The sequence below is a fragment of the Triturus cristatus genome, chromosome 6 (genome assembly GCF_964204655.1).
Source record: "Triturus cristatus chromosome 6, aTriCri1.1, whole genome shotgun sequence".
Classification (NCBI taxonomy): domain Eukaryota; kingdom Metazoa; phylum Chordata; class Amphibia; order Caudata; family Salamandridae; genus Triturus; species Triturus cristatus.
In genome coordinates, this window is record NC_140589.1 from 780,509,786 (window position 1) to 780,529,822 (window position 20,037).

Here is a 20,037-nt window from a genome sequence, read left to right on the forward strand (position 1 = left end):
CTGGTCCCTTCATGGGATGATCTTGCATACCTCTAATCTGAGTGCTGTGGTGCACTGGTCCCTTCATGGGATGGTCTTGCATACCTCTAATTTGAGTGCTGTGATGCACTGGTCCCTTCATGTGATGATCTCTGATGCGCTGAACCCTTCATGGGATGATCTCTGATGTGCTGGTCCCTTCATTGGATGATCTTTGATGGATTTGTCCCTTCATGGGATGATCTCTGCACTGGTCCCTTCATGAGATGAATTCTGATGCACTGGTCCCTTCATGGGATGATCTTGCATACATCTAATGTGAGTGCTGTGATGCACTGGTCCCTTCATGGGATGATCTCTGATGCACTGGTCCCTTTTTGGGATGATCTCTGATGCACTGGCCCCTTCATGGGATGATCTCTGATGCGCTGGTCCCTTCATGGGATGATCTTTGATGCACTGGTCCCTTCATGGGGGGGATTTTGCATACCACTAATTTGAGTGTTGTGATGCACTGGTCCCTTCATGGGATGATCTTTGATGCACTGGTCCCTTCATGGGATGATCTTTGATGCACTGGCCCCTTCATGGATTGATCTTTGATGCACTGGTGCCTTCATGGGATGACTATTGATGCACTAGTCCCTTCATGGGATGATCATGCATTCCTCTAATCTGAGTGCTGTGATGCACTGGTCCCTTCATGGGATGATCTTGCATACCTCTAATCTGAGTGCTTTGATGCACTGGTCCCTTAATGGGATGATCTTTGAGCTGGTCCCTTCATGGGATGATCTTTGAGATGGTCCCTTCATGGGATGATCTCTGCACTGGTCCCTTCATGGGTTGATCTTGCCCACCTCTAATCTGAGTGCTATGACGCACTGGTCCCTTCATGGGTTGATCTCTGGTCCCTTCATGGGATGATCTTTGATGCACTGGTCCCTTCATGGGATGATCTTTGATGCACTGGTTCCTTCATGGGTTGATCTCTGATGGACTGGTCCCTTTATGGGATGATCTCTGATGTGCTGGTCCCTTCATTGGATGATCTTTGATGGATTTGTCCCTTCATGGGATGATCTCTGCACTGGTCCCTTCATGGGATGATCTTGTCCACCTCTAATCTGAGTGCTATGACGCACTGGTCCCTTCATGGGTTGATCTCTGGTCCCTTCATGGGATGATCTTTGATGCACTGGTCCCTTCATGGGATGATCTTTGATGCACTGGTTCCTTCATGGGTTGATCTCTGATGGACTGGTCCCTTTATGGGATGATCTCTGATGAGCTGGTCCCTTCATGGGATGATCTCTGCACTGGTCCCTTCATGGGATGATCTTGCATACCTCTAATCTGAGTGCTGTGGTGCACTGGTCCCTTCATGGGATGGTCTTGCATACCTCTAATTTGAGTGCTGTGATGCACTGGTCCCTTCATGTGATGATCTCTGATGCGCTGAACCCTTCATGGGATGATCTCTGATGTGCTGGTCCCTTCATTGGATGATCTTTGATGGATTTGTCCCTTCATGGGATGATCTCTGCACTGGTCCCTTCATGAGATGAATTCTGATGCACTGGTCCCTTCATGGGATGATCTTGCATACATCTAATGTGAGTGCTGTGATGCACTGGTCCCTTCATGGGATGATCTTTGATGCAGTGGTCCCTTCATGGAATGATCTTTGCACTGGTCCCTTCATGGGATGATCTTGCATACCTCTAATCTGAGTGCTGTGATGCACAGGTCCCTTCATGGGATGATCTTTGAGCTGGTCCCTTCATGGAATGATCTTTGAGATGGTCCCTTCATGGGATGATCTCTGCACTGGTCCCTTCATGGGATGATCTCTGATGCACAGGTCCCTTCATGGGATGATCTCTGATGCGCTTGTCCCTTCATGGGATGATCTCTGATGTGCTAGTCCCTTCACGGGATGATCTTTGATGCACTGGTCGCTTCATGGGATGATCTTGCATACCTCTAATGTGAGTGCTGTGATGTACTGGTCCCTTCATGGGATGATCTCTGATGCACTGGTCCCTTCATGGGATGATCTTGAATACCTCTAATCTTAGTGCTGTGATGCACTGGTCCCTTCATGGGATGATCTTGCATACCACTAATTTGAGTGCTGTGATGCAGTGGTCCCTTCATGGGATGATCTCTGATGCACTGGTCCCTTCATGGGATGGTCTCTGAGCTGGTCCCTTCATGGGATGATCTCTGCACTGGTCCCTTCATGGGATGATCTTGCATACCTCTAATCTGAGTGCTGTGATGCATTGGTCCCTTCATGGGATGATCTCTGATGCACTGGTCCCTTCATGGGATGATCTTGCATACCTCTAATCTGATAGCTGTGATGCGCTGGTCCCTTCATGGGATGATCACTGGATGATCTCTGATGTGCTGGTCCCTTCATGGGATGATCTTTGATGCACTGGCCCCTTTTTGGGTTGATCTCTGATGCACTGGTCCCTTTTTGGGATGATCTCTGATGCACTGGCCCCTTCATGGGATGATCTCTGATGCGCTGGTCCCTTCATGGGATGATCTTTGATGCACTGGTCCCTTCATGGGGGGATTTTGCATACCACTAATTTGAGTGTTGTGATGCACTGGTCCCTTCATGGGATGATCTTTGATGCACTGGTCCCTTCATGGGATGATCTTTGATGCACTGGCCCCTTCATGGATTGATCTTTGATGCTCTGGTGCCTTCATGGGATGACTATTGATGCACTAGTCCCTTCATGGGATGATCATGCATTCCTCTAATCTGAGTGCTGTGATGCACTGGTCCCTTCATGGGATGATCTTGCATACCTCTAATCCGAGTGCTTTGATGTAGGCCTGGGCGGTAAATTCCGTTCCGTTCGCGGAATTTGCGGAATTTGGGTAATTTCGCGTTCCGCGGAGAACGCGAAATTGCCCAAAAATCTGCGTTCCGCGACTTCGCGAAATTTTTTGCTTGTTCGCGTTCTCAATATGCGTGTTCGCGAGATATTTCACCCCGAGCACGCAAACAGCGATCGCGAACAGGAAAAAAGTATCGCGAACAAGCAATTCCGCGTGTTCGCGGAATTTCTGCGTGTTCGCGGAGATTTTTACCGTTTCGCGGAGATTTGCGTAACGCGATTGCGCAAATTCCGCCCACCCCTACTTTGATGCACTGGTCCCTTAATGGGATGATCTTTGAGCTGGTCCCTTCATGGGATGATCTTTGAGATGGTCCCTTCATGGGATGATCTCTGCACTGGTCCCTTCATGGGATGATCTTGCCCACCTCTAATCTGAGTGCTATGACGCACTGGTCCCTTCATGGGTTGATCTCTGGTCCCTTCATGGGATGATCTTTGATGCACTGGTCCCTTCATGGGATGATCTTTGATGCACTGGTTCCTTCATGGGTTGATCTCTGATGGACTGGTCCCTTTATGGGATGATCATGCATACCTCTGTGAGTGCTGTGATATACTGGTCCCTTCATGGGATGATATATGCACTGGTCCCTTCATGGGATGATCTTACCCACCTCTAATCTGAGTGCTGTGATGCACTGGTCCCTTCATGGGATGATCTTGCATACCACTAATTTGAGTGCTGTGATGCAGTGGTCCCTTCATGGGATGATCTCTGATGCACTGGTCCCTTAATGGGATGGTCTCTGATGAGCTGGTCCCTTCATGGAATGATCTCTGCACTGGTCCCTTCATGGGATGATCTTGCATACCACTAATTTGAGTGCTGTGATGCAGTGGTCCCTTCATGGGATGATCTCTGATGCACTGGTCCCTTCTTGGGATGATCTCTGATGCGCTGGTCCCTTCATGGGATGATCTCTGGTGCGCTGGTCCGTTCATGGTATGATCTCTGATGCACTGGTCCCTTCATAGGATGATCTCTGATGCGCTTGTCCCTTCATGGGATGATCTCTGATGCGCTAGTCCCTTCACGGGATGATCTTTGATACACTGGTCGCTTCATGGGATGATCTTGCATACCTCTAATGTGAGTGCTGTGATGTACTGGTCCCTTCATGGGATGATCTCTGATGCACTGGTCCCTTCATGGGATGATCTTGAATACCTCTAATCTGAGTGCTGTGATGCACTGGTCCCTTCATGGGATGATCTTGCATACCACTAATTTGAGTGCTGTGATGCACTGGTCCCTTCATGGGATGATCTCTGATGCACTGGTCCCTTCATGGGATGGTCTCTGAGCTGGTCCCTTCATGGGATGGTCTCTGAGCTGGTCCCTTCATGGGATGATCTCTGCACTGGTCCCTTCATGGGATCATCTTGCATACCTCTAATCTGAGTGCTGTGATGCACTGGTCCCTTCATGGGATGATCTCTGATGCACTGGTCCCTTCATGGGATGGTCTTGCATTCCTCTAATCTGAGTGCTGTGATGCATTGGTCCCTTCATGGGATGATCTCTGATGCACTGGTCCCTTCATGGGATGATCTTGCATACCTTTAATCTGAGTGCTGTGATGCACTGGTCCCTTCATGGGATGATCTTGCATACCTCTCATCTGTGTGCTGTGATGCACTGGTCTCTTCATGGGATGATCTCAGGATGATATCTGATGCACTGGTCCCTTCATGGGATGATCTGATGAACAGGTCCCTTCATGGCATGACCTCTAGACTGGTCCCTTCATGGGATAATCTTGCATACCTCTCATCTGTGTGCTGTGATGCACTGGTCTCTTCATGGGATGATCTCAGGATGATATCTGATGCACTGGTCCCTTCATGGGATGATCTCTGATGCACTGGTCCCTTCATGGGATGATCTCTGATGCACTGGTCCCTTCATGGGATGATCTTGCATACCTCTAATTTGAGTGCTGTGATGCAGTGGTCCCTTCATGGGATGATCTCTGATGCGCTGGTCCCTTCATGGGATGATCTCTGATGCGCTGGTCCCTTCATGGGATGACCTCTGATGCAATGGTCCCTTCATGGGATGATCTCTGATGCGCTGGTCCCTTCATTGGATGATCTCTGATGCACTGGTCCCTTCATGGGATGATCTTGCATACCTCTAATCTGAGAAGCTGTGATGCACTGGTCCCTTCATGGGATGATCTCTGATGCAGTGGTTCCTTCATGGGATGATCTTTGATGCACCGTTCCCTTCATGGGATGATCCCTGAAGCACTGGTCCCTTCATGGGATGATCTCTGATGGACTGGTCCCTTCATGGGATGATCTTGCATACCTCTAATGTGAGTGCTGTGATGTACTGGTCTCTTCATGGGATGATCGTTGATGCACTGGTCCCGTCATGGGATGATTTTTGATGTGCTGGTCCCTTCATGGGATGATTTTTGATGCGCTGGTCCCGTCATGGGATGATCTTTGATGCGCTGGTCCCTTCATGGGATGATGTCTGATGGACTATTCCCTTTATGGGATGATCTTGCATACCTCTAATGTGAGTGCTGTGATGTACAGGTCCCTTCATGGGCTGATCTTTGATACACTTGTCCCTTCATGGGATGATCTCTGCACTGGTCCCTTCATGGGATGATCTTTGATGCACTGGTCCCTTCATGGGATGATCTTTGATGCACTGGTCCCTTCATGTGGTGATCTTTGATGCACTGGTTCCTTCATGGGATGATCTTGCATAGCACTAAACTGAGTGCTGTGATGCACTGGTCCCTTCATGGGATGATCTCTGATGCAGTGGTCCCTTCATGGGATGATATGATGCACTGGTCCCTTCATGGGATGATCTTTAATGTGCTGGTCCCTTCATGGGATGATCTTTGATGCACTGGTCTCTTCGTGGGATGATCTCTGATGTGCTGGTCCCTTCGTGGGATGATCTCTGATGCACTGGTCCCTTCATGGGATGATCTTGCATACCTCTAATCTGAGAAGCTGTGATGCACTGGTCCCTTCATGGGATGATCTCTGATGTGCTGGTCCCTTCATGGGATGGTCTCTAGACTGGTCCCTTCATGGGATGATCTTGCATACCTCTAATCTGAGTGCTCTGATGCACTGGTCCCTTCATGGGATGATCTTTGGTGCACTGGTCCCTTCATGGGATGATCTTTGATGCACTGCTCCCTTCATGGGATGGTCTCTAGACTGGTCCCTTCATGGGATGATCTTGCATACCTCTAATCTGAGTGCTGTGATGCACTGGTCCCAACATGGGATGATCGTTGATGCACTGGTCCCTTCATGGGATGATCTTCCCTACCTCTAATCTGAGTGCTGTGATGCACTGGTCTCTTCATGGGATTTTTTCTGATGCACTGGTCCCTTCATGGGATGATCTCTGATGGACTGGTCCCTACATGGGATGATCTTGCATACCTCTAATGTGAGTGCTGTGATGTACTTGTCCCTTCATGGGATGATCTTTGATGCACTGGTCCCTTCATGGGATGAACTCTGATGCACTGGTCCCTTCATGGGATGATCTCTGATGCACTCGTCCCTTCGTGGTGTGATCTTGAATAACTCTAATGTGAGTGCTGTGATGTACTTGTCCCTTCATGGGATGATCTCTGCGCTGGTCCCTTCATGGGATGATCTTGAATACCTCTAATGTGAGTGCTCCGATGCACTGGTCCCTTCATGGGAGGATCTTTGATGCACTGTTCCCTTCATGGGTTGATCTCTGATGGATTGGTCCCTTAGTGGGATGATCTTGCATACCTCTAATGTGAGTGCTGTGATGTACAGGTCCCTTCATGGGCTGATCTTTGATGCACTTGTCCCTTCATGGGATGATCTCTGCACTGGTCCCTTCATGGGATGATCTTTGATGCACTGGTCCCTTCATGGGATGATCTTTGATGCACTGGCCCCTTCATGGGATGATCTCAGCACAGGTCCTTTCATGGGATGATCTCTGGTCCCTTCATGGGATGATCTTTCATGCACTGGTTTCTTCATGGGATGATGTTTGATGCACTGGTCCCTTCATGGGATGATCTCTGATGCACTGGTCCCTTCATGGGATGATCTCTTATGCACTGGTCCCTTCATGGGATGATCTTCCCTACCTCTAATCTGAGTGCTGTGATGCACTGGTCTCTTCATGGGATTTTTTCTGATGCACTGGTCCCTTCATGGGATGATCTCTGATGGACTGGTCCCTACATGGGATGATCTTGCATACCTCTAATGTGAGTGCTGTGATGTACTTGTCCCTTCATGGGATGATCTCTGCGCTGGTCCCTTCATGGGATGATCTTGAATACCTCTAATGTGAGTGCTCCGATGCACTGGTCCCTTCATGGGATGATCTTTGATGCACTGGTCCCTTCATGGGTTGATCTCTGATGGACTATTCCCTTCATGGGATGATCTTGCATACCTCTAATGTGAGTGCTGTGATGTACAGGTCCCTTCATGGGCTGATCTGTGATGCACTTGTCCCTTCATGGGATGATCTCTGCACTGGTCCCTTCATGAGATGATCTTTGATGCACTGGTCCCTTCATGGGATGATCTTTGATGCACTGGTCCCTTCATGGGATGATCTCTGCACTGGTCCTTTCATGGGATGATCTCTGGTCCCTTGATAGGATGATCTTTGATGCACTGGTCCCTTCATGGGATGATCTTGAATACCTCTGTGAGTGCTGTGATGCACTGGTCTATTAATGGGACGATCTTTGATGCACTGGTGCCTTCATGGGATGATCTTGCATGCCTCTAATTTGAGTGCTGTGATGTACAGGTCCCTTCATTGGATGATCGTTGATGCACTGGTCCCTTCATGGGATGATCTCTGGTCCCTTGATGGGATGATCTTTGATGCACTGGTCCCTTCATGGGATGATCTTGCATACCTCTAATGTGAGTGCTGTGATGTACAGGTCCCTTCATGGGATGATCTTTGATGCACTGGTCCCTTCATGGGAGGATCTCTGCACTGGTCCCTTCATGGGATGATCTTGCATACCTCTAATCTGAGTGCTGTGATGCACTGGTCCCTTCATGGGATGATCTCTGATGCACTGGTCCCTTCATGGGATGATCTCTGATGCACTAGTCCCTTCATGGGATGATCTTGCCTACCTCTAATCTGAGTGCTATGATGCACTGGTCCCTTCATGGGATGATCTTTGATGCACTGGTACCTTCATGGGTTGATCTCTGGTCCCTTCATGGGATGATCTCTGATGGACTGGTCCCTTCATGGGATGATCATGCATACCTTTGTGAGTGCTGTGATGTACTGGTCCCTTCATGGGATTATCTCTGCACTGGTCCCTTCATGGGATGATCTTGAATACCTCTAATCTGAGTGCTCTGATGCACTGGTCCCTTCATGGGATGATCTCTGATGCACTGGTCCCTTCATGGGATGATCTCTGATGCACTGGTCCCTTCATGGGATGATCTGATGAACAGGTCCCTTCATGGCATGACCTCTAGACTGGTCCCTTCATGGGATAATCTTGCATACCTCTCATCTGTGTGCTGTGATGCACTGGTCTCTTCATGGGATGATCTCAGGATGATATCTGATGCACTGGTCCCTTCATGGGATGATCTCTGATGCACTGGTCCCTTCATGGGATGATCTCTGATGCACTGGTCCCTTCATGGGATGATCTTGCATACCTCTAATTTGAGTGCTGTGATGCAGTGGTCCCTTCATGGGATGATCTCTGATGCGCTGGTCCCTTCATGGGATGACCTCTGATGCGCTGGTCCCTTCATGGGATGACCTCTGATGCAATGGTCCCTTCATGGGATGATCTCTGATGCGCTGGTCCCTTCATTGGATGATCTGATGCACTGGTCCCTTCATGGGATGATCTTGCATACCTCTAATCTGAGAAGCTGTGATGCACTGGTCCCTTCATGGGATGATCTCTGATGCAGTGGTTCCTTCATGGGATGATCTTTGATGCACAGGTCCCTTCATGGGATGATCTCTGATGCGCTTGTCCCTTCATGGGATGATCTCTGATGTGCTAGTCCCTTCACGGGATGATCTTTGATGCACTGGTCGCTTCATGGGATGATCTTGCATACCTCTAATGTGAGTGCTGTGATGTACTGGTCCCTTCATGGGATGATCTCTGATGCACTGGTCCCTTCATGGGATGATCTTGAATACCTCTAATCTTAGTGCTGTGATGCACTGGTCCCTTCATGGGATGATCTTGCATACCACTAATTTGAGTGCTGTGATGCAGTGGTCCCTTCATGGGATGATCTCTGATGCACTGGTCCCTTCATGGGATGGTCTCTGAGCTGGTCCCTTCATGGGATGATCTCTGCACTGGTCCCTTCATGGGATGATCTTGCATACCTCTAATCTGAGTGCTGTGATGCACTGGTCCCTTCATGGGATGATCTCTGATGCACTGGTCCCTTCATGGGATTATCTTGCATACCTCTAATCTGAGTGCTGTGATGCATTGGTCCCTTCATGGGATGATCTCTGATGCACTGGTCCCTTCATGGGATGATCTTGCATACCTTTAATCTGTGTGCTGTGATGCACTGTTCCCTTCATGCGATGATCTTGCATACCTCTAATCTGTGTGCTGTGATGCGGTGGTCCCTTCATGGGATGATCACTGGATGATCTCTGATGTGCTGGTCCCTTCATGGGATGATCTTTGATGCACTGGCCCCTTTTTGGGTTGATCTCTGATGCACTGGTCCCTTTTTGGGATGATCTCTGATGCACTGGCCCCTTCATAGGATGATCTCTGATGCGCTGGTCCCTTCATGGGATGATCTTTGATGCACTGGTCCCTTCATGGGGGGATTTTGCATACCACTAATTTGAGTGTTGTGATGCACTGGTCCCTTCATGGGATGGTCTTTGATGCACTGGTCCCTTCATGGGATGATCTTTGATGCACTGGCCCCTTCATGGATTGATCTTTGATGCTCTGGTGCCTTCATGGGATGACTATTGATGCACTAGTCCCTTCATGGGATGATCATGCATTCCTCTAATCTGAGTGCTGTGATGCACTGGTCCCTTCATGGGATGATCTTGCATACCTCTAATCCGAGTGCTTTGATGCACTGGTCCCTTAATGGGATGATCTTTGAGCTGGTCCCTTCATGGGATGATCTTTGAGATGGTCCCTTCATGGGATGATCTCTGCACTGGTCCCTTCATGGGATGATCTTGCCCACCTCTAATCTGAGTGCTATGACGCACTGGTCCCTTCATGGGTTGATCTCTGGTCCCTTCATGGGATGATCTTTGATGCACTGGTCCCTTCATGGGATGATCTTTGATGCACTGGTTCCTTCATGGGTTGATCTCTGATGGACTGGTCCCTTTATGGGATGATCATGCATACCTCTGTGAGTGCTGTGATATACTGGTCCCTTCATGGGATGATATATGCACTGGTCCCTTCATGGGATGATCTTACCCACCTCTAATCTGAGTGCTGTGATGCACTGGTCCCTTCATGGGATGATCTTGCATACCACTAATTTGAGTGCTGTGATGCAGTGGTCCCTTCATGGGATGATCTCTGATGCACTGGTCCCTTCTTGGGATGATCTCTGATGCGCTGGTCCCTTCATGGGATGATCTCTGGTGCGCTGGTCCGTTCATGGTATGATCTCTGATGCACTGGTCCCTTCATAGGATGATCTCTGATGCGCTTGTCCCTTCATGGGATGATCTCTGATGCGCTAGTCCCTTCACGGGATGATCTTTGATACACTGGTCGCTTCATGGGATGATCTTGCATACCTCTAATGTGAGTGCTGTGATGTACTGGTCCCTTCATGGGATGATCTCTGATGCACTGGTCCCTTCATGGGATGATCTTGAATACCTCTAATCTGAGTGCTGTGATGCACTGGTCCCTTCATGGGATGATCTTGCATACCACTAATTTGAGTGCTGTGATGCACTGGTCCCTTCATGGGATGATCTCTGATGCACTGGTCCCTTCATGGGATGGTCTCTGAGCTGGTCCCTTCATGGGATGGTCTCTGAGCTGGTCCCTTCATGGGATGATCTCTGCACTGGTCCCTTCATGGGATCATCTTGCATACCTCTAATCTGAGTGCTGTGATGCACTGGTCCCTTCATGGGATGATCTCTGATGCACTGGTCCCTTCATGGGATGATCTTGCATTCCTCTAATCTGTGTGCTGTGATGCACTGGTCCCTTCATGGGATGATCTTGCATACCTTTAATCTGAGTGCTGTGATGCACTGGTCCCTTCATGGGATGATCTTGCATACCTCTAATCTGAGTGCTGTGATGCACTGGTCCCTTCATGTGATGATCTTTGATGCACTGGTCCCTTCATGGGAGGATTTTGCATACCGCTAATTTGAGTGCTGTGATGCAGTGGTCCCTTCATGGGATGATCTCTGATGCGCTGGTCCCTTCATGGGATGATCTCTGATGCACTGGTCCCTTCATGGGATGATCTCTGATGCGCTGGTCCCTTCATGTGATGATCTCTGCACTGGTCCCTTCATAAGATGATCTTGCATACCTCTAATCTGAGTGCTGTGATGCACTGGTCCCTTCATGGGATGATCTCTGATGCACTGGTCCCTTCATGGGATGATCTCTGATGCACTAGTCCCTTCATGGGATGATCTTGCCTACCTCTAATCTGAGTGCTATGATGCACTGGTCCCTTCATGGGTTAAACTCTGGTCCCTTCATGGGATGATCTTTGATGCACTGGTCCCTTCATGGGATGATCTTTGATGCACTGGTACCTTCATGGGTTGATCTCTGGTCCCTTCATGGGATGATCTCTGATGGACTGGTCCCTTCATGGGATGATCATGCATACCTTTGTGAGTGCTGTGATGTACTGGTCCCTTCATGGGATTATCTCTGCACTGGTCCCTTCATGGGATGATCTTGAATACCTCTAATCTGAGTGCTCTGATGCACTGGTCCCTTCATGGGATGATCTCTGATGCACTGGTCCCTTCATGGGATGATCTCTGATGCACTGGTCCCTTCATGGGATGATCTCTGATGCACTGGTCCCTTCATGGGATGATCTGATGAACAGGTCCCTTCATGGGATAATCTTGCATACCTCTCATCTGTGTGCTGTGATGCACTGGTCTCTTCATGGGATGATCTCAGGATGATATCTGATGCACTGGTCCCTTCATGGGATGATCTCTGATGCACTGGTCCCTTCATGGGATGATCTCTGATGCACTGGTCCCTTCATGGGATGATCTTGCATACCTCTAATTTGAGTGCTGTGATGCAGTGGTCCCTTCATGGGATGATCTCTGATGCGCTGGTCCCTTCATGGGATGATCTCTGATGCGCTGGTCCCTTCATGGGATGACCTCTGATGCAATGGTCCCTTCATGGGATGATCTCTGATGCGCTGGTCCCTTCATTGGATGATCTCTGATGCACTGGTCCCTTCATGGGATGATCTTGCATACCTCTAATCTGAGAAGCTGTGATGCACTGGTCCCTTCATGGGATGATCTCTGATGCAGTGGTTCCTTCATGGGATGATCTTTGATGCACCGTTCCCTTCATGGGATGATCCCTGAAGCACTGGTCCCTTCATGGGATGATCTCTGATGGACTGGTCCCTTCATGGGATGATCTTGCATACCTCTAATGTGAGTGCTGTGATGTACTGGTCTCTTCATGGGATGATCGTTGATGCACTGGTCCCGTCATGGGATGATTTTTGATGCGCTGGTCCCTTCATGGGATGATTTTTGATGCGCTGGTCCCGTCATGGGATGATCTTTGATGCGCTGGTCCCTTCATGGGATGATGTCTGATGGACTATTCCCTTCATGGGATGATCTTGCATACCTCTAATGTGAGTGCTGTGATGTACAGGTCCCTTCATGGGCTGATCTTTGATACACTTGTCCCTTCATGGGATGATCTCTGCACTGGTCCCTTCATGGGATGATCTTTGATGCACTGGTCCCTTCATGGGATGATCTTTGATGCACTGGTCCCTTCATGTGATGATCTTTGATGCACTGGTTCCTTCATGGGATGATCTTGCATAGCACTAAACTGAGTGCTGTGATGCACTGGTCCCTTCATGGGATGATCTCTGATGCAGTGGTCCCTTCATGGGATGATATGATGCACTGGTCCCTTCATGGGATGATCTTTAATGTGCTGGTCCCTTCATGGGATGATCTTTGATGCACTGGTCTCTTCGTGGGATGATCTCTGATGTGCTGGTCCCTTCGTGGGATGATCTCTGATGCACTGGTCCCTTCATGGGATGATCTTGCATACCTCTAATCTGAGAAGCTGTGATGCACTGGTCCCTTCATGGGATGATCTCTGATGTGCTGGTCCCTTCATGGGATGGTCTCTAGACTGGTCCCTTCATGGGATGATCTTGCATACCTCTAATCTGAGTGCTCTGATGCACTGGTCCCTTCATGGGATGATCTTTGGTGCACTGGTCCCTTCATGGGATGATCTTTGATGCACTGCTCCCTTCATGGGATGGTCTCTAGACTGGTCCCTTCATGGGATGATCTTGCATACCTCTAATCTGAGTGCTGTGATGCACTGGTCCCAACATGGGATGATCGTTGATGCACTGGTCCCTTCATGGGATGATCTTCCCTACCTCTAATCTGAGTGCTGTGATGCACTGGTCTCTTCATGGGATTTTTTCTGATGCACTGGTCCCTTCATGGGATGATCTCTGATGGACTGGTCCCTACATGGGATGATCTTGCATACCTCTAATGTGAGTGCTGTGATGTACTTGTCCCTTCATGGGATGATCTTTGATGCACTGGTCCCTTCATGGGATGAACTCTGATGCACTGGTCCCTTCATGGGATGATCTCTGATGCACTCGTCCCTTCGTGGTGTGATCTTGAATAACTCTAATGTGAGTGCTGTGATGTACTTGTCCCTTCATGGGATGATCTCTGCGCTGGTCCCTTCATGGGATGATCTTGAATACCTCTAATGTGAGTGCTCCGATGCACTGGTCCCTTCATGGGAGGATCTTTGATGCACTGTTCCCTTCATGGGTTGATCTCTGATGGATTGGTCCCTTAGTGGGATGATCTTGCATACCTCTAATGTGAGTGTTGTGATCTACAGGTCCCTTCATGGGCTGATCTTTGATGCACTTGTCCCTTCATGGGATGATCTCTGCACTGGTCCCTTCATGGGATGATCTTTGATGCACTGGTCCCTTCATGGGATGATCTTTGATGCACTGGCCCCTTCATGGGATGATCTCAGCACAGGTCCTTTCATGGGATGATCTCTGGTCCCTTCATGGGATGATCTTTCATGCACTGGTTTCTTCATGGGATGATGTTTGATGCACTGGTCCCTTCATGGGTTGATCTCTGATGGACTATTCCCTTCATGGGATGATCTTGCATACCTCTAATGTGAGTGCTGTGATGTACAGGTCCCTTCATGGGCTGATCTGTGATGCACTTGTCCCTTCATGGGATGATCTCTGCACTGGTCCCTTCATGAGATGATCTTTGATGCACTGGTCCTTTCATGGGATGATCTTTGATGCACTGGTCCCTTTATGGGATGATCTCTGCACTGGTCCTTTCATGGGATGATCTCTGGTCCCTTGATAGGATGATCTTTGATGCACTGGTCCCTTCATGGGATGATCTTGAATACCTCTGTGAGTGCTGTGATGCACTGGTCTATTAATGGGACGATCTTTGATGCACTGGTGCCTTCATGGGATGATCTTGCATGCCTCTAATTTGAGTGCTGTGATGTACAGGTCCCTTCATTGGATGATCGTTGATGCACTGGTCCCTTCATGGGATGATCTCTGCACTGGTCCTTTCATGGGATGATCTCTGGTCCCTTGATGGGATGATCTTTGATGCACTGGTCCCTTCTTGGGATGATCTTGCATACCTCTAATGTGAGTGCTGTGATGTACAGGTCCCTTCATGGGATGATCTTTGATGCACTGGTCCCTTCATGGGAGGATCTCTGCACTGGTCCCTTCATGGGATGATCTTGCATACCTCTAATCTGAGTGCTGTGATGCACTGGTCCCTTCATGGGATGATCTCTGATGCACTGGTCCCTTCATGGGATGATCTCTGATGCACTAGTCCCTTCATGGGATGATCTTGCCTACCTCTAATCTGAGTGCTATGATGCACTGGTCCCTTCATGGGTTAAACTCTGGTCCCTTCATGGGATGATCTTTGATGCACTGGTCCCTTCATGGGATGATCTTTGATGCACTGGTACCTTCATGGGTTGATCTCTGGTCCCTTCATGGGATGATCTCTGCACTCGTCCCTTCATGGGATGATCTTGAATACCTCTAATCTGAGTGCTCTGATGTACTGGTCCCTTCATGGGATGATCTCTGATGCACTGGTCCCTTCATGGGATGATCTCTGATGCACTGGTCCCTTCATGGGATGATCTCTGATGCACTGGTCCCTTCATGGGATGATCTGATGAACAGGTCCCTTCATGGCATGACCTCTAGACTGGTCCCTTCATGGGATAATCTTGCATACCTCTCATCTGTGTGCTGTGATGCACTGGTCTCTTCATGGGATGATCTCAGGATGATATCTGATGCACTGGTCCCTTCATGGGATGATCTCTGATGCACTGGTCCCTTCATGGGATGATCTCTGATGCACTGGTCCCTTCATGGGATGATCTTGCATACCTCTAATTTGAGTGCTGTGATGCAGTGGTCCCTTCATGGGATGATCTCTGATGCGCTGGTCCCTTCATGGGATGATCTCTGATGCGCTGGTCCCTTCATGGGATGACCTCTGATGCAATGGTCCCTTCATGGGATGATCTCTGATGCGCTGGTCCCTTCATTGGATGATCTGATGCACTGGTCCCTTCATGGGATGATCTTGCATACCTCTAATCTGAGAAGCTGTGATGCACTGGTCCCTTCAGGGGATGATCTCTGATGCAGTGGTTCCTTCATGGGATGATCTTTGATGCAGCGTTCCCTTCATGGGATGATCCCTGATGCACTGGTCCCTTCATGGGATGATCCCTGAAGCACTGGTCCCTTCATGGGATGATCTCTGATGGACTGGTCCCTTCATGGGATGATCTTGCATACCTCTAATGTGAGTGCTGTGATGTACTGGTCTCTTCATGGGATGATCGTTGATGCACTGGTCCCGTCATGGGATGATTTTTGATGTGCTGGTCCCTTCATGGGATGATTTTTGATGCGCTGGTCCCGTCATGGGATGATCTTTGATGCACTGGTCCCTTCATGGGATGATGTCTGATGGACTATTCCCTTCATGGGATGATCTTGCATACCTCTAATGTGAGTGCTGTGATGTACAGGTCCCTTCATGGGCTGATCTTTGATACACTTGTCCCTTCATGGGATGATCTTTGATGCACTGGTCCCTTCATGGGATGATCTTTGATGCACTGGTCCCTTCATGTGATGATCTTTGATGCACTGGTTCCTTCATGGGATGATCTTGCATAGCACTAAACTGAGTGCTGTGATGCACTGGTCCCTTCATGGGATGATCTCTGATGCAGTGGTCCCTTCATGGGATGATATGATGCACTGGTCCCTTCATGGGATGATCTTTAATGTGCTGGTCCCTTCATGGGATGATCTTTGATGCACTGGTCTCTTCGTGGGATGATCTCTGATGTGCTGGTCCCTTCGTGGGATGATCTCTGATGCACTGGTCCCTTCATGGGATGATCTTGCATACCTCTAATCTGAGAAGCTGTGATGCACTGGTCCCTTCATGGGATGATCGTTGATGCACTGGTCCCTTCATGGGATGATCTTCCCTACCTCTAATCTGAGTGCTGTGATGCACTGGTCTCTTCATGGGATTTTTTCTGATGCACTGGTCCCTTCATGGGATGATCTCTGATGGACTGGTCCCTACATGGGATGATCTTGCATACCTCTAATGTGAGTGCTGTGATGTACTTGTCCCTTCATGGGATGATCTTTGATGCACTGGTCCCTTCATGGGATGAACTCTGATGCACTGGTCCCTTCATGGGATGATCTCTGATGCACTCGTCCCTTCGTGGTGTGATCTTGAATACCTCTAATGTGAGTGCTGTGATGTACTTGTCCCTTCATGGGATGATCTCTGCGCTGGTCCCTTCATGGGATGATCTTGAATACCTCTAATGTGAGTGCTCCGATGCACTGGTCCCTTCATGGGAGGATCTTTGATGCACTGTTCCCTTCATGGGTTGATCTCTGATGGATTGGTCCCTTAGTGGGATGATCTTGCATACCTCTAATGTGAGTGCTGTGATGTACAGGTCCCTTCATGGGCTGATCTTTGATGCACTTGTCCCTTCATGGGATGATCTCTGCACTGGTCCCTTCATGTGATGCTCTTTGATGCACTGGTCCCTTCATGGGATGATCTCTGATGCACTGGGCCCTTCATGGGATGATCTCTGATGCACTGGTCCCTTCATGGGATGATCTCTGATGCACTGGTCCCTTCCTGGGATGATCTCTGATGCACTGGTCCCTTCATGGGATGATCTCTGATGCACTGGCCCCTTCATGGGATGATCTCAGCACAGGTCCTTTCATGGGATGATCTCTGGTCCCTTCATGGGATGATCTTTCATGCACTGGTCCCTTCATGGGATGATCTCTGATGCACTGGTCCCTTCATGGGATGATCTCTGATGGACTGGTCCCTACATGGGATGATCTTGCATACCTCTAATGTGAGTGCTCCGATGCACTGGTCCCTTCATGGGATGATCTTTGATGCACTGGTCCCTTCATGGGTTGATCTCTGATGGACTATTCCCTTCATGGAATGATCTTGCATACCTCTAATGTGAGTGCTGTGATGTACAGGTCCCTTCATGGGCTGATCTGTGATGCACTAGTCCCTTCATGGGATGATCTCTGCACTGGTCCCTTCATGAGATGATCTTTGATGCACTGGTCCCTTCATGGGATGATCTTTGATGCACTGGTCCCTTCATGGGATGATCTTTGATGCACTGGTCCCTTCATGGGATGATCTCTGCACTGGTCCTTTCATGGGATGATCTCTGGTCCCTTGATAGGATGATCTTTGATGCACTGGTCCCTTCATGGGATGATCTTGAATACCTCTGTGAGTGCTGTGATGCACTGGTCTATTAATGGGACGATCTTTGATGCACTGGTGCCTTCATGGGATGATCTTGCATGCCTCTAATTTGAGTGCTGTGATGTACAGGTCCCTTCATTGGATGATCGTTGATGCACTGGTCCCTTCATGGGATGATCTCTGCACTGGTCCTTTCATCGGATGATCTCTGGTCCCTTGATGGGATGATCTTTGATGCACTGGTCCCTTCATGGGATGATCTTGCATACCTCTAATGTGAGTGCTGTGATGTACAGGTCCCTTCATGGGATGATCTTTGATGCACTGGTCCCTTCATGGGAGGATCTCTGCACTGGTCCCTTCATGGGATGATCTTGAATACCTCTAATGTGAGTGCTGTGATGCACTGGTCCCTTCATGGGACAATCTTTGATGCACTGGTGCCTTCATGGGATGATCTTGCATGCCTCTAATTTGAGTGCTGTGATGCAGTGTTCCCTTCATGGGATGATCTCTGATGGACTGGTCCCTTCATGGGATGATCTTGCATACCTCTAATCTGGGTGCTGTGATGCGGTGGTCCCTTCATGGGAGGATCTCTGATGTGCTGGTCCCTACATGGGATGATCTCATGATAATCTCTGATGCGCTGGTCCCTTCATGGGATGATCTCTGATGCACTGGTCCTTCATGGGATGATCTCTGATACGCTGGTCCCTTCATGGGATGATCTTCGATGCACTGGTCCTTTCATGGGATGATCTTGCATACCTCTAATGTGAGTGCTGTGATGTACTGGTCCTTTCATGGGATTATCTCTGATGCATTGGTCCCTTCATGGGATGATCTCTGATGAGCTGGTCCCTTCATGGGATGATCTCTGCACTGGTCCCTTCATGGGATGATCTTGCATACCTCTAATCTGAGTGCTGTGATGCAGTGGTCCCTTCATGGGATGATATCTGATGAACTGGTCCCTTCATGGGATGATCTCTGATGCACTAGTCCCTTCATGGGATGATCTTGCCCACCTCTAATCTGAGTGCTATGATGCACTGGTCCCTTCATGGGTTGATCTCTGGTCCCTTCGTGGGATGATCTTTGATGCACTGGTCCCTTCATGGGATGATCTTTGATGCACTGGTCCCTTCATGGGTTGATCTCTGATGGACTGGTCCCTTTATGGGATGATCATGCATACCTCTGTGAGTGCTGTGATATACTGGTCCCTTCATGGGATGATCTCTGCACTGGTCCCTTCATGGGATGATCTTGCCCACCTCTAATCTGAGTGCTCTGATGCCCTGGTCCCTTCATGGGATGATCTCTGGTCCCTTCATGGGATGATCTCTGATGCACTAGTCCCTTTATGGGATGATCTCTGATGCACTGGTCCCTTCATGGGATGATCTCAGGATGATCTCTGATGCGCTGGTCCCTTCATGGGATGATCTCAGGATGATCTCTGATGCGCTGGTCCCTTCATGGGATGATCTCAGGATGATCTCTGATGCGCTGGTCCCTTCATGGGATGATCTCTGATACGCTGGTCCCTTCATGGGATGATCTTTAATGCACTGGTCCCTTCATGGAATGATCTTTGATGCACCGGTCCCTTCATGGGATGATCTTTGAGATGGTCCCTTCATGGGATGATCTTTGATGCACTGGTCCATTCATGAGATGATCTCTGCACTGGTCCCTTCATGAGATGATCTTGCATACCTCTAATGTGAGTGCTGTGATGTACAGGTCCCTTCATGGGCTGATCTTTGATGCACTTGTCCCTTCATAGGATGATCTCTGCACTGGTCCCTTCATGAGATGATCTTTGATGCACTGGTCCCTTCATGGGATGATCTTTGATGCACTGGTCCCTTCATGGGATGATCTCTGCACTGGTCCTTTCATGGGATGATCTCTGGTCCCTTGATAGGATGATCTTTGATGCACTGGTCCCTTCATGGGATGATC